The 10827-nt window shown below is 39.8% G+C and overlaps 1 long non-coding RNA gene across 1 annotated transcript; it reads left to right on the top strand.

Moving 5' to 3' along the window:
* Positions 1–1318: 1318 nt before the first annotated feature.
* On the top strand, positions 1319–2222 carry LOC120437769. Its single transcript, XR_005611398.1, has 3 exons — positions 1319–1566; positions 1646–1755; positions 2167–2222. It is a non-coding gene; the product is annotated as an uncharacterized LOC120437769 (long non-coding RNA).
* The last annotated feature ends 8605 nt before the right edge of the window (positions 2223–10827 follow it).

The following is a 10827-nucleotide window of genomic DNA, read 5'->3' as shown; positions in this document are numbered from 1 at the left end:
TTTTCCCCTCTGAACTTTGCAGCAGACAAAAATGGAATCTTGTTGCGGGTGTCGTAAAGCATCACAAATGTACTGGTGCCATTTAAAAACTCGCAAATCACTTTGTATCTGGCCTGGACAAATGGACAGAAGTAGGAGAGCAACGTGGGGCAGGAGACGGTGTATCACCAGTGATGTCATTGTTGGCCCTGTGCCAGCAGATCAGGGGAGAAAAAACAATTATAGGACATGTTTTTCTTATCTGCTGTTATATAAACTCTTGCAATAGTATGTTATTTATATATATATTTAACATGGACAGAATTACAAATAATGAGGTTGGTGTCTATAATATCACATGATCTACAAGCTTCGACTTCAGACTGCTCAAAAAGCATTCTGAATTTTTTCTACTCCTGGGTTTGTCTGCTGTCTGTATAAAACACTGACTTTGCAGTTTTGATGTCACAAGTTTACAAAACCTTGAGTTTAGCAGTTTTTAACATTCCTGTCTAGGTTTGTATAAAGCAGGTATCAGCTGTTAATAATCTCCTGATTGCAAAGTAAGAAAAAAAATTGTATTCTGTGGAGGTATGGGCACTGATTGTATAGTTGTTGTGCAATTGGAGCACATTTAAATTTTGATTTTGCACTTTATCTAAGAACATTAGCAGTGCAATGAAACAATCATGCTTTCATTTCCATAAACGCAAGGCAGTAATAATCACTGAGTGAAAGCATCACTTTCTGTCTGGCTTGTTCGGTATGCACTACCGGTATTTTATTTGCTGCAAACACACATCTATATCGATATTTGATAGAAAAGCTGAATCTGCCCTAATTATAAAATCCCTGAACAAATTTAAAAGATATAAATATGGTGTGATATAATATGATATAAAAATGGTGTCACTGGGGAGGAGATCATTACGGCCACCCATCAGTCGGCAATTCCACCAGGGAGTCATACTGGGCTGTCACTGATCATAGGTGCGGCAATTTTAAGTGGCTGGCTTGACTTGTCTTACAAAGTCATTAGGTAATTATCATATTATGGATTATCCTCCATTCTGATGCTAATAATGAAAATAATTTACAAAATAGGCAAAACGTTTTCTGAGTTGAGAGAAAAAACAGGCAAGGGACCTTCCAGTAGATTTCTATAGAACATAATTTTATAATCAGAGTTGCCACCCCCCCTATTGGCCAGTTGAAAGAATGCAGGTCCATTCGCTTCTGCTTATCCTTTTCAGGGTCGCGGGGGGCGCTGGAGCCTATCCCAGCTGTCATAGGGTGAGAGGCGGGGTACACCTTGTACAGGTCGCCAGTCTGTCGCAGGGCTAACACACAGGGACAGACAACCATTCGTACTCACATTCACTCCCATGGGCAATTTAGATTAACCAAACCTGTCCTCACTACTGCATATTTTTGGACTGTGGGAGGAAGCCGGAATAGCTGGAGAGAACCCACGCAAACACGGGGAGAACATGCAAACTCCACACAGAAAGACCACGGCCTGATGGTGGAATTGAACTCAGGACCTTCTTGCTGTGTGGCAACAGTGCTAACCATCGTGCTGCCCAGGTAAGGTGCATAATTTAAACATCGAGAAGTTTGCTTCTTTTATGAATTGTGTTGATAGAACTGAGTTTTAACCTGACAGCCTGAGGTGTTCTTCAGTAAACTGGACTACCCGACAGAAGGACCCGAGGCCCCGCTGGACCCCGCTGGAAACGTGTTTATAAGCTAAGTTCGTTTAGCTAATCTGTGCAGGTGAATGAATTTACCCTGACTAAAGAAATCAAGAGAAAGGCCCGGGCTACTCAGTCACTAATTACCGTTACTGTACTTTTATTAGAAGTTTTATACTGTAAAAGCAACAGGCTGCACGCTGCTTCAGCTCCTGTGCAGAGCTGATTATTAAATATCTTCAAACAGCAGCATGTTTCCAGTCTCTTGCCACATCTGTAAAGACAGCATCACCAATTTTTATTTTTTTTAAAAGCTTGTACTTCAGTCACTCATTAATCAGTAACTATGGATTAAACTGTAGAACTGAAAAAATGTAAGAGAAGTACTTCAGATCCCGACTGTGAGGACAGAGAAGTATCAGCTTTATTTCAGATTTGAGAGATAAACTTTATATTTCAGTGTGTGATGATTCTGTTCTCTTTGTGATTACAGGAGCTGCCCTCAGATTCAGACCTCAGCCCCATCGAGTGACAGCAGACAGATCATCCAACATGTTCACATGTAAACTGCAAAATGAACTGATGAAAACAGTACAAAGGTTAAAGTACCACATGTGCTGTAGTGAAAGCTGCAGCTTTATTGATAAAGTTAAAGACAAAAAACAAAAGGATTAATCACTCATGTAACTGTGTCACGATATATCAGCATTAACAGGACCTCAGTTTGGTGTTTCACAAAGCTGCTGATCTCAGACCTGCACAGCTTCCGATTTAAACACTTGATGTACTCAGCTGCATGAAGAGCACAGCTGATTTTCTCTGACACAATTAAATAAAACCTGATGAAGGTCAAAGGTCGTCACTTGTATGTCAAACTACAAACTTGTCATCTGGAATTCTTTCACAGTTTTTTGCAGATAGTGTGTTATTTACCATAAAGTGATTCAGAGTTATTCATACCAGAGTAACCAGAGAGGATCATATATTTTTAAATATATAACTTTCTACAGGACTGAATATAATATCTTTATGTAAAAGTCTGGAGCCTCTGGGGAGTATCCGAGTATTTATAACATTCACAAACCAAAGGTCTCCATCACAGTGTTCATGAAATGCTGGGTTTATCCATCTCCTGGATCGGGCCTACGGAGGAGTGCTGAAGATTTCCCTGTGAGGGAGCTGCTGATGAAGATGATGAGTCCTGCTTGATCAATGCGATGAGCTTCAGTGTTCCTGGTGTTTCTTAAATGAAGCCTCTCTCAGTGGGTCAACAGAACATCTGGCACAGGACAGCTGTGATGAAAGAAAGGGAAGAAGTTTCTCCAAACCTCTGGACCCAGGAAACCCAGCTTGGTCCTGATGGTTTCCCTCACTAGTTTCTCCCCAGGGTGAATGTAGCTGTTGATATAATATGGACTATTATTAAATTAACAAATTAGACTACACTACTGAAACCTTCTGCTGCTGTTTTTAAAGTTTCCATGTTACCAGGCTGTAGAGGGCTCTGAAGATTTAAACAGTTTTAGATCCATTACACTCACAGTCTTATGTTAAAATATCAAAGGACAGCATTATATTTTTGATATTAACAGTAACTCTGGGCCTCTGTGGAGTGTGCAGCTGATCTCATCGCTGTCTAAAAATGGATAACAAAACCTAAGGAGTCCTGAATCATTCAATAATACAGACTATTAGAATAACAGGTGTGTCACATCGCTAACTAGCTAGCAACAAGCCTCCAACACATTGCGTATGTGTTAGAGGCTAATCTAGCAAACGACACAGTCGCTCCACCTCAAGTCACTACTGCGCAGACTCTGGCTCCAAAAATGCAAGATGGCAGCCTCCACAGGCGGGATATTTTGGCTTCATTTTTGCACAATGGGAGGAGGCGGTGTCACGTCGTCCATGTTTTCTACAGTCATTGCTAAAAACAATTAAAAACAAAAAAACATTGGGAGTGTCATTTTGATATTTCTGCACATTTACATGCACTAAATTAAAAAGCTGAAAATGAATGAAATAAATAAAGAAATTCTTACCTTTTGCTGAAAATCACTGAAACCCTACTAAATTGGTGTTTTTATAAGTTCCCAAAGCATAGAAAGCAAGACAGTCAGTGTGGTGCAGTATCACCCTCTTAATATGAACTGTGGTTAAGAACTTTTCACTCTACATTCATAAATCTGTGTTCTCCCCCAGATCCACTGTATAAAAATTATTAGAATTTTTTGATAACTAAGATTCCTAAGAGTACATTTTGGGTTTACTTGAAATATCAAGGGAAACTTTCCTAAATAATCAGACAACAAGCAGTGCTTTACAAATAACAATTCAGTGTAAGGTCTGTGCCATGGCTGCCCTAAATCAGCACTATTGGTAATTACTAAAATATTTTTTGGTAATTACCAAATCTAAATATGTTTCTGTAGTATGTGCAAGTATGTCCAAACATTTTAAATTCTAAGTATTTTTAAATTATTAATGATGTTATCCATGAATTTTCAAATGTACCGTATTGTAAAACAAAGAAAACAGGCAAAATAGTCAACCACGTTCTTATTTTTTTATTGACATGATAAAACTACAGTTATTTCCCTGCAACCTAACATGCATCAACATAAAACTGACTAACTTCTCAGAAAAATCCAGTTGTCTCAAATTTAGGTATGAAAATATTAATTGTTTTTATTTTCCTATGAAATTTCAATATAATCTTTTGTTTTAAATGACTTTTTGATAGACTTAAAGCAGTTTTTATATTTCCTTTACTGCTGAAAGATTTTTTAATAAATGTGTTAAGCGCTGCAGATTTAGGGGTTCACTCAACTATGTATAAGTGGTCCCTGCGAAAACACACAGGAAACCCCTCCACCAAGAGTTTTTCCCCTTGGTTAAAACAAACTTTTATCTTGCTAATCTATTCAAGATATACTGACACATTCGGTCTGATACACTAACAAAGTAACTCTTTTGGGCATCACTGAGGTTAATCTACTTATCTAATATTTGATCTCAGACATTTTTTCATAGTAACTAGCTTTAATTTAGCAAGTTGGAATTTCACATTGTGTCAAATCTAAAACACATCGCATCTTTTCCAGTATCAGAAATAAGAAACCCAAGTCTCTGTGATTAACAGTGGTGTCAATGTTTTGTATTTTCTTGCTCACCAAGACATCAAACTGGAAGAGAAGAAGAACTTCTTTTCTCACACTCAGACTATCTGAATTTGAATGTCTGTTGATTAATTTGTTTCTGTGAGGTTTGCCTTTGGATCAATGTTTCACAGGAAAGTCTGTATGCCATTTAAAAACAGCGTTTATCACTCGATAAAGAAGAAGTGTGATTTTTCTATTATTATTTTATTGTGACACTGTACATGATGAATATAATATATTTTCAGTTTTATTACTGTGTTACACATGTGGTGTTAATAACTTGCAATTAAAGATTGTGTTATTGTGTTATTGGGTTATTACATTACATGCAATGATAATAATCTTTCTGAGAAGTGTCATGACTAGACCAGATAAAATTCTGGGACATATAATCTTCTGTATCTTTAGAAACAGAAAAATAAACCACTGAGATATGAAGAAGTCACACACTGGTGACATATAAAGTTAGATAACACATAATCTGCTGCATATTATTTCACAAGAAATCAACCAGAGTGAAAAATATTCAGCTTTCCCATACAGATGCAGGACTGAATAAAGGAAGAACCTAAAGCCTTTTACTCTGTGGACCAACTGGAACTGGCTGTTGGAAGCATTTGGGTATCAAAGCAGCCTGGGAGCCAGAACCAGTTCACCAAAGGGGCCAGAGTAACTGTTACAGGTTTGTGTGTTATGTGTGGTGCTGCTCTGTCCAGGACCTGTCACTCATTATCCCCAGTCGACACTTTGGCTTTCTCAACAATAAACTCAGATATTATAAAGCTGGATTAATGGAGGTGGGCCCAGTGTTCCACGTCATCAGCCCTTCAACACTCCCCCGGTAAAGGAGAAACACACCGCATACCGGTAAGGTGTCAAGAGGGTACACGCCAGACTATGGTGGATTTGGGCTGCATCCAGACCCTGGTCCACCAAACTCTGGTTCGTTGTTTTAGGTTTTAGTTTTTGTGAGTCTGGTATTTAAAAAATCACATACAGATTCCAGTTTTAGTACAAAGTCAAACACAAAAAAAGCTGTAACAGATATATTCTGATGACATGGAAAATTAAGTTCAGTTAGGACTTTAAAAAGTCATCTGCTTGCTTCCTGGCTGTTTGGCTGCTAGTCTATTCTTTACATTGATTTAATTTTCTCGTGCTGTCAAACTCAATACTGACATAATTTTGGCTTCTCCAAACTAGCCTTCAGCCTTCTCTCTGCATGGTTTATATCTCACTGGCCTTCTGTCATTCTGTCAATCAGACAGACACATAGTCATGCAACCAACCTCCTAATCATGTTCTTCTCACCCTGGTCTGAGTGACCAGCACCCCCACTGCTGCAGTGCTACGTGTGGAGTTAACGAAAGAGAGGGAGGCAAAGATGCTTGATAAGTCTGGTATCCTTAGCCGCAAACAATCCACCTTCAAAACGTAACTAAATCTTCCATATGGACTTACAGGCGACTTAAACAATTTGCCATTAAACTATCAAGGTCTGTGGAGCACTGAAAAAACAGCTTCAGTAGGCAAGAATCAAACGAGAACTTCAGAGCCCCGAGAAGGGGCGGGGGGCTGGAGACTATACCAGCTGCATAGGGTGTGATGCAGGGTACATCCTAGGCAGGTTGGCAGTCTCTTACAGGGCTAACACAGAGAAACAGGCAACAATCCACTGCACTATAAGTGTATCTTGAATTTGATGAGAGTGGAGCTGGACTTGTGTGTTCCTGTTTGGTCTAGTGGTTAGGATTCCTGGTTTTAAACAAGGTAGCCTGGGTTTGAGTCCTGGTATGAGCAAAAGGCTTTAATAGGAGAGAAAGTCATGGTTCTGACCCCAGGTAACAAATTCCTTCCTCCATCGTAATGACCATTTTATACAGGCCCAGAGAGCAGATGTTGCTGCACCGCAACAGCGCTTTGCTCATGGAGCACCATTTTGAGACAAATTCATGGGCCTACAGACTATTTCAACACAAGTGTCAAAAAGTTAAAAAGGAATTGGCTGAAATGGTAAAGCTGTATTTTGTAGCTTTAGATAAATATTTTAAAGCACCTCTGATAAATGTTTTTATGTTATATCCACATTGTTGGTTTAGTACTCTTATCTCTACTTGATATTTTGAGTTTCAAGTACAGATCTGATTCAAGTAAAGTTTAGGAATTAATAATTAGTTTTAAAATGTTAAACATTTTAAGCTAATAGAACTCAAAACTTTAAAATCCACATAAACTCTTTCCGGCTGAGGACCATGGCCTCAGATTTGGAGGTACTGATTCTCATTCCCACTGCTTCACACTCGGCTGCGAACCGTTCCAAGGCGAGCTGGAGGCCATCACCTGATGAAGCCAACAGGACCACATCATCCGCGAAAAGCAGAGATGAGATCCTGAGACCACCGAAGTGAAAGCCTTCTGCCACTTGGCTACGCCTAGAAATTCTGTCCATAAAAATTATGAACAGAATCAGTGACAAAGGGCAGCCCTGGCGGAGCCCATCACCCACCGGGAACGAGTCCGACTTATTGCCGGCTATGCGGACCAAGCTCTTACAACGGTCGTATAAGGACGGAATGGCCCGTTCCTGGTGGGAATGAGAATCAGCACCTCCAAATCTGAGGCCATGGTCCTCACCCGGTAAAGGGTGAAGTGCCCACTCTGGGTAAGGGACGAGACCCCGCCCCAAGTGGAGGAGTTAAGTATCTCGGGGTCTTGTTCATGAGTGATGGGAGAAGGGAGCGGGAGATTGACAGACGGATTGGTGCAGCGGCTGCAGTGATGCAGACGCTGTACTGGTCTGTTGTGGTGAAGAGAGAGCTGAGCATAGAAGCGAAGCTCTCAATTTACCGGTCAATCTACGCCCCTACCCTCACCTATGGTCACAAGCTGTGGGTAGTGATCGAAAGAACAACAACGCAAATACAAGTGGCGGAAATGAGCTTCCTCCGAAAGGTAACTGGCCTCTCCCTTAGAGATAGGCTGAGAAGTTCGGCCATTTGGGAGAGGCTCAGAGTAGAGCCGCTGCTCCTCCACTTCGAAAGGAGCCAGTTGAGGTGGTTCGGGCATCTGACAAGGATGCCTCCTGGGCGAGGTTTTCCAGGCATGTCCCAGCGGGAGGAGGCCCCGGGGTAGACCCAGGACACGCTGGAGAGATTATATCTCTCGGCTGGCCTAGGAACGTCTTGGTGTTCCCCCGGATAAGCTGGAGGAGGTGGCTGGGGAGAGGGAGGTCTGGGCTTCTCTGCTTGGGCTGCTGCCTCCGTGACCCGGCCCAGGATAAGCGGAAGAAAATGGATGGACGGATGGATAAACTCTTGTAATATCCAAATCTACTGTATCTCGAATTGAATATAAAAAGAAAAATAATTAGATTAGATTAGATGAAACTTTATTAATCCCTCGGGTGGGTTCCTCCGGGAAATTCAGTTTCCAGTGGCAAAGCACCGAAAGAAGTTGCATGTTACAGATACAATAAGGGGAATGAGAGTAAGGATATAAGCATAAATACACCACATATACACATATATAGATACAGAATATACAATATGGATAAATAGGATTGCTCATTTGAGTGAGTATATTACACAGTGATTATTGCACAGTCGAATATAAGAAAAAACAAAACAAAAAACAAAACAATTATTGCAAATATTGCACAGTGTAAAAAAGCACCTACAGCTCAGTTGTTCCAGCCCTCCCTTGTCCCCCTGTCTCCCCTCCCTCTCCCCTCCAGTGAGGAGTTAAACAGTCTGATGGCCTGTGGGACAAAGGAGTTTTTAAGTCTGTTGGTTTTTGACTTTGGGAGAAACAACCTGTCGCTGAATAGGCTCCTCTGATTGTTTACGACCGTGTGCAGAGGATGCCCGGCATTGTTCAGAATGTCCATCAGTTTCTTTAATGTCCTTTTCTCTGCCACTGTCACCAGAGTGTCCAGCTTCATGCCGACCACAGAGCCAGCCTTCCTGATTAGTTTCTCCAGCCTGGATGAGTCCTTCTTTGCTGTGCTGCTCCCCCAGCACACTACAGCGTAGAAAAGTACTCCAGCAACCACTGACTGGTAAAACATCCTCAGGAGCTTCCTGCAGATGTTGAAAGACCTCAGCCTCCTGAGGAAGTACAGTCGGCTTTGGCCTTTTTTATACAGGTGCTGCGTGTCGCATGTCCAGTCCAGTTTGTTGTCCACCTACAGCCTGAGGTACTTGTATTTGTTGACCACCTCCACCTCCTCCCCCTCTATCTGAACCGGTAGTGTGCTCAAAATAAGCAATTACACTTGTAAAATCATAAGACAGATAATATAAATTCAAGTTACAAATTTATTGAGTAACTTCAGCACATAGCTTGTCTGACAAAATGTCTTAACATTTGTGTCTTTTCAGAGAACCAAAAACACTTATGCATAGCAAGGGAATAGAGCTGAGATCCTCTTTCACTATGACAAATGGAGGACAGTAATAAATGACACATTAAATTTCCTTGCATGTATGTTCATAGAAGACAAAAAATCTCTGGCAAGCCCAAACACATTAATCCACCAAATGTTACTGGCAATAATTTCAGAAATAATCAGTTTGGGCACAAGGTTACAATATTAGCAATAAAGAATTTAACAACATGTTTTAACAGTATTCAGATTTGATTAACAACTGAGTATTGCATTTTTATTTTTTAAAAAAGAAAAAGAACAAAACCTCAGATAAAATCCTGCATTATCAGGTGGGAAAACTGAATCAAAGTAAATTACAGTGCAGCTAATACAATGACATATTATAAGGAACCTTTTAAATATGCTAATACTATGGTTTTGTAAAAACAGGAAAGGGTTACTGCTAAACCAATATGCACATCTGTAGAGTGCAATCATGCTGTCAACAACAGATCAATAAAACCTTAAATAGAAAAATTCTTCTTTACAAACATAAAACAAAGTCTTATGAAACTCCTTAAGTGACTTTCAATATCCCCATCTACAAACCAGAGATTTAATGAGATTCTCTTTCATTTTCTGAATGGATTTACAGTTATGTGACTAAAAAACACAATCAAAACACAAGTGTTGATGTGGAAAAATCACCTTCCCCCTCTTTTTGGATATTTGGCTTTTAGATAATCAAGTATGAAATAGAGTCTGCAAATACCAACATTTTCTTTATTCTATTCTCTCTTTTTTAAACTTATCCAGACTTGGAAAAAATATAAACTGAATTACTTGTTTTAACAGGCACTTGAGGGCCGTGTAGGAACACTAGAAATTATTCTGCTGCCAAAAATGTTTTTCAGGGCAATCTTCTCAGGGCAGAAGAATGTTGCATTACTGTAATTGGCTCTGATGAGGAGGAGTCCAAGGGGGACTTCACTAATATCTAGTTTATGCACCGCTCGTTTTTTCAGTTATTTACCCACAATATAACATACCCGAACATAAAACTGATTGTTTCAGAGAAATCCAGTGGCTCACATATTTTTATCTCAGTGACAAAAATATGAATTGTTTTTATTTTCTCCTTAACTATCTGGAGAAAATAACTCTAATAAATTTATTGAATGCTGAAGATTTAGGGGTTGACTCAACTATGTATTAGTGGTCCCTGCGAGAACACACAGGAAACCCCTCCATCAAGAGTTTTTCCCCCAAGGTAAAAATACATTTTTAACTTGCTACTTTATTCGAGATATACTGACACATTCGGTCTGATACACTGACAAAGTAACTCTTTTGGGCATCACTGAGGTCAATCTATTAATCTAATATTTAATTTCAGACATTTTTCATAGTAACTAGCTTTAATTTAGCAAGTTGGAATTTCACATTGTGTCAAATCTAAAACACATCGCATCTTTTCCAGTATCAGAAATAAGAAACCCAAGTCTCCGTGATTAACAGTGGTGTCAATGTTTTGTATTTTCTTGCTCACCAAGACATCAAACTGGAAGAGAAGAGGAACTTCTTTTCTCACACTCAGACTATCTGAATTTGAATGTCTGTTGATTAA

The sequence above is a fragment of the Oreochromis aureus genome, linkage group 3 (genome assembly GCF_013358895.1).
Source record: "Oreochromis aureus strain Israel breed Guangdong linkage group 3, ZZ_aureus, whole genome shotgun sequence".
NCBI lineage: Eukaryota > Metazoa > Chordata > Actinopteri > Cichliformes > Cichlidae > Oreochromis > Oreochromis aureus.
The sequence above is the reverse complement of the archived record's forward strand: the minus strand, read 5'-3'. Positions and strand labels throughout refer to the sequence as shown.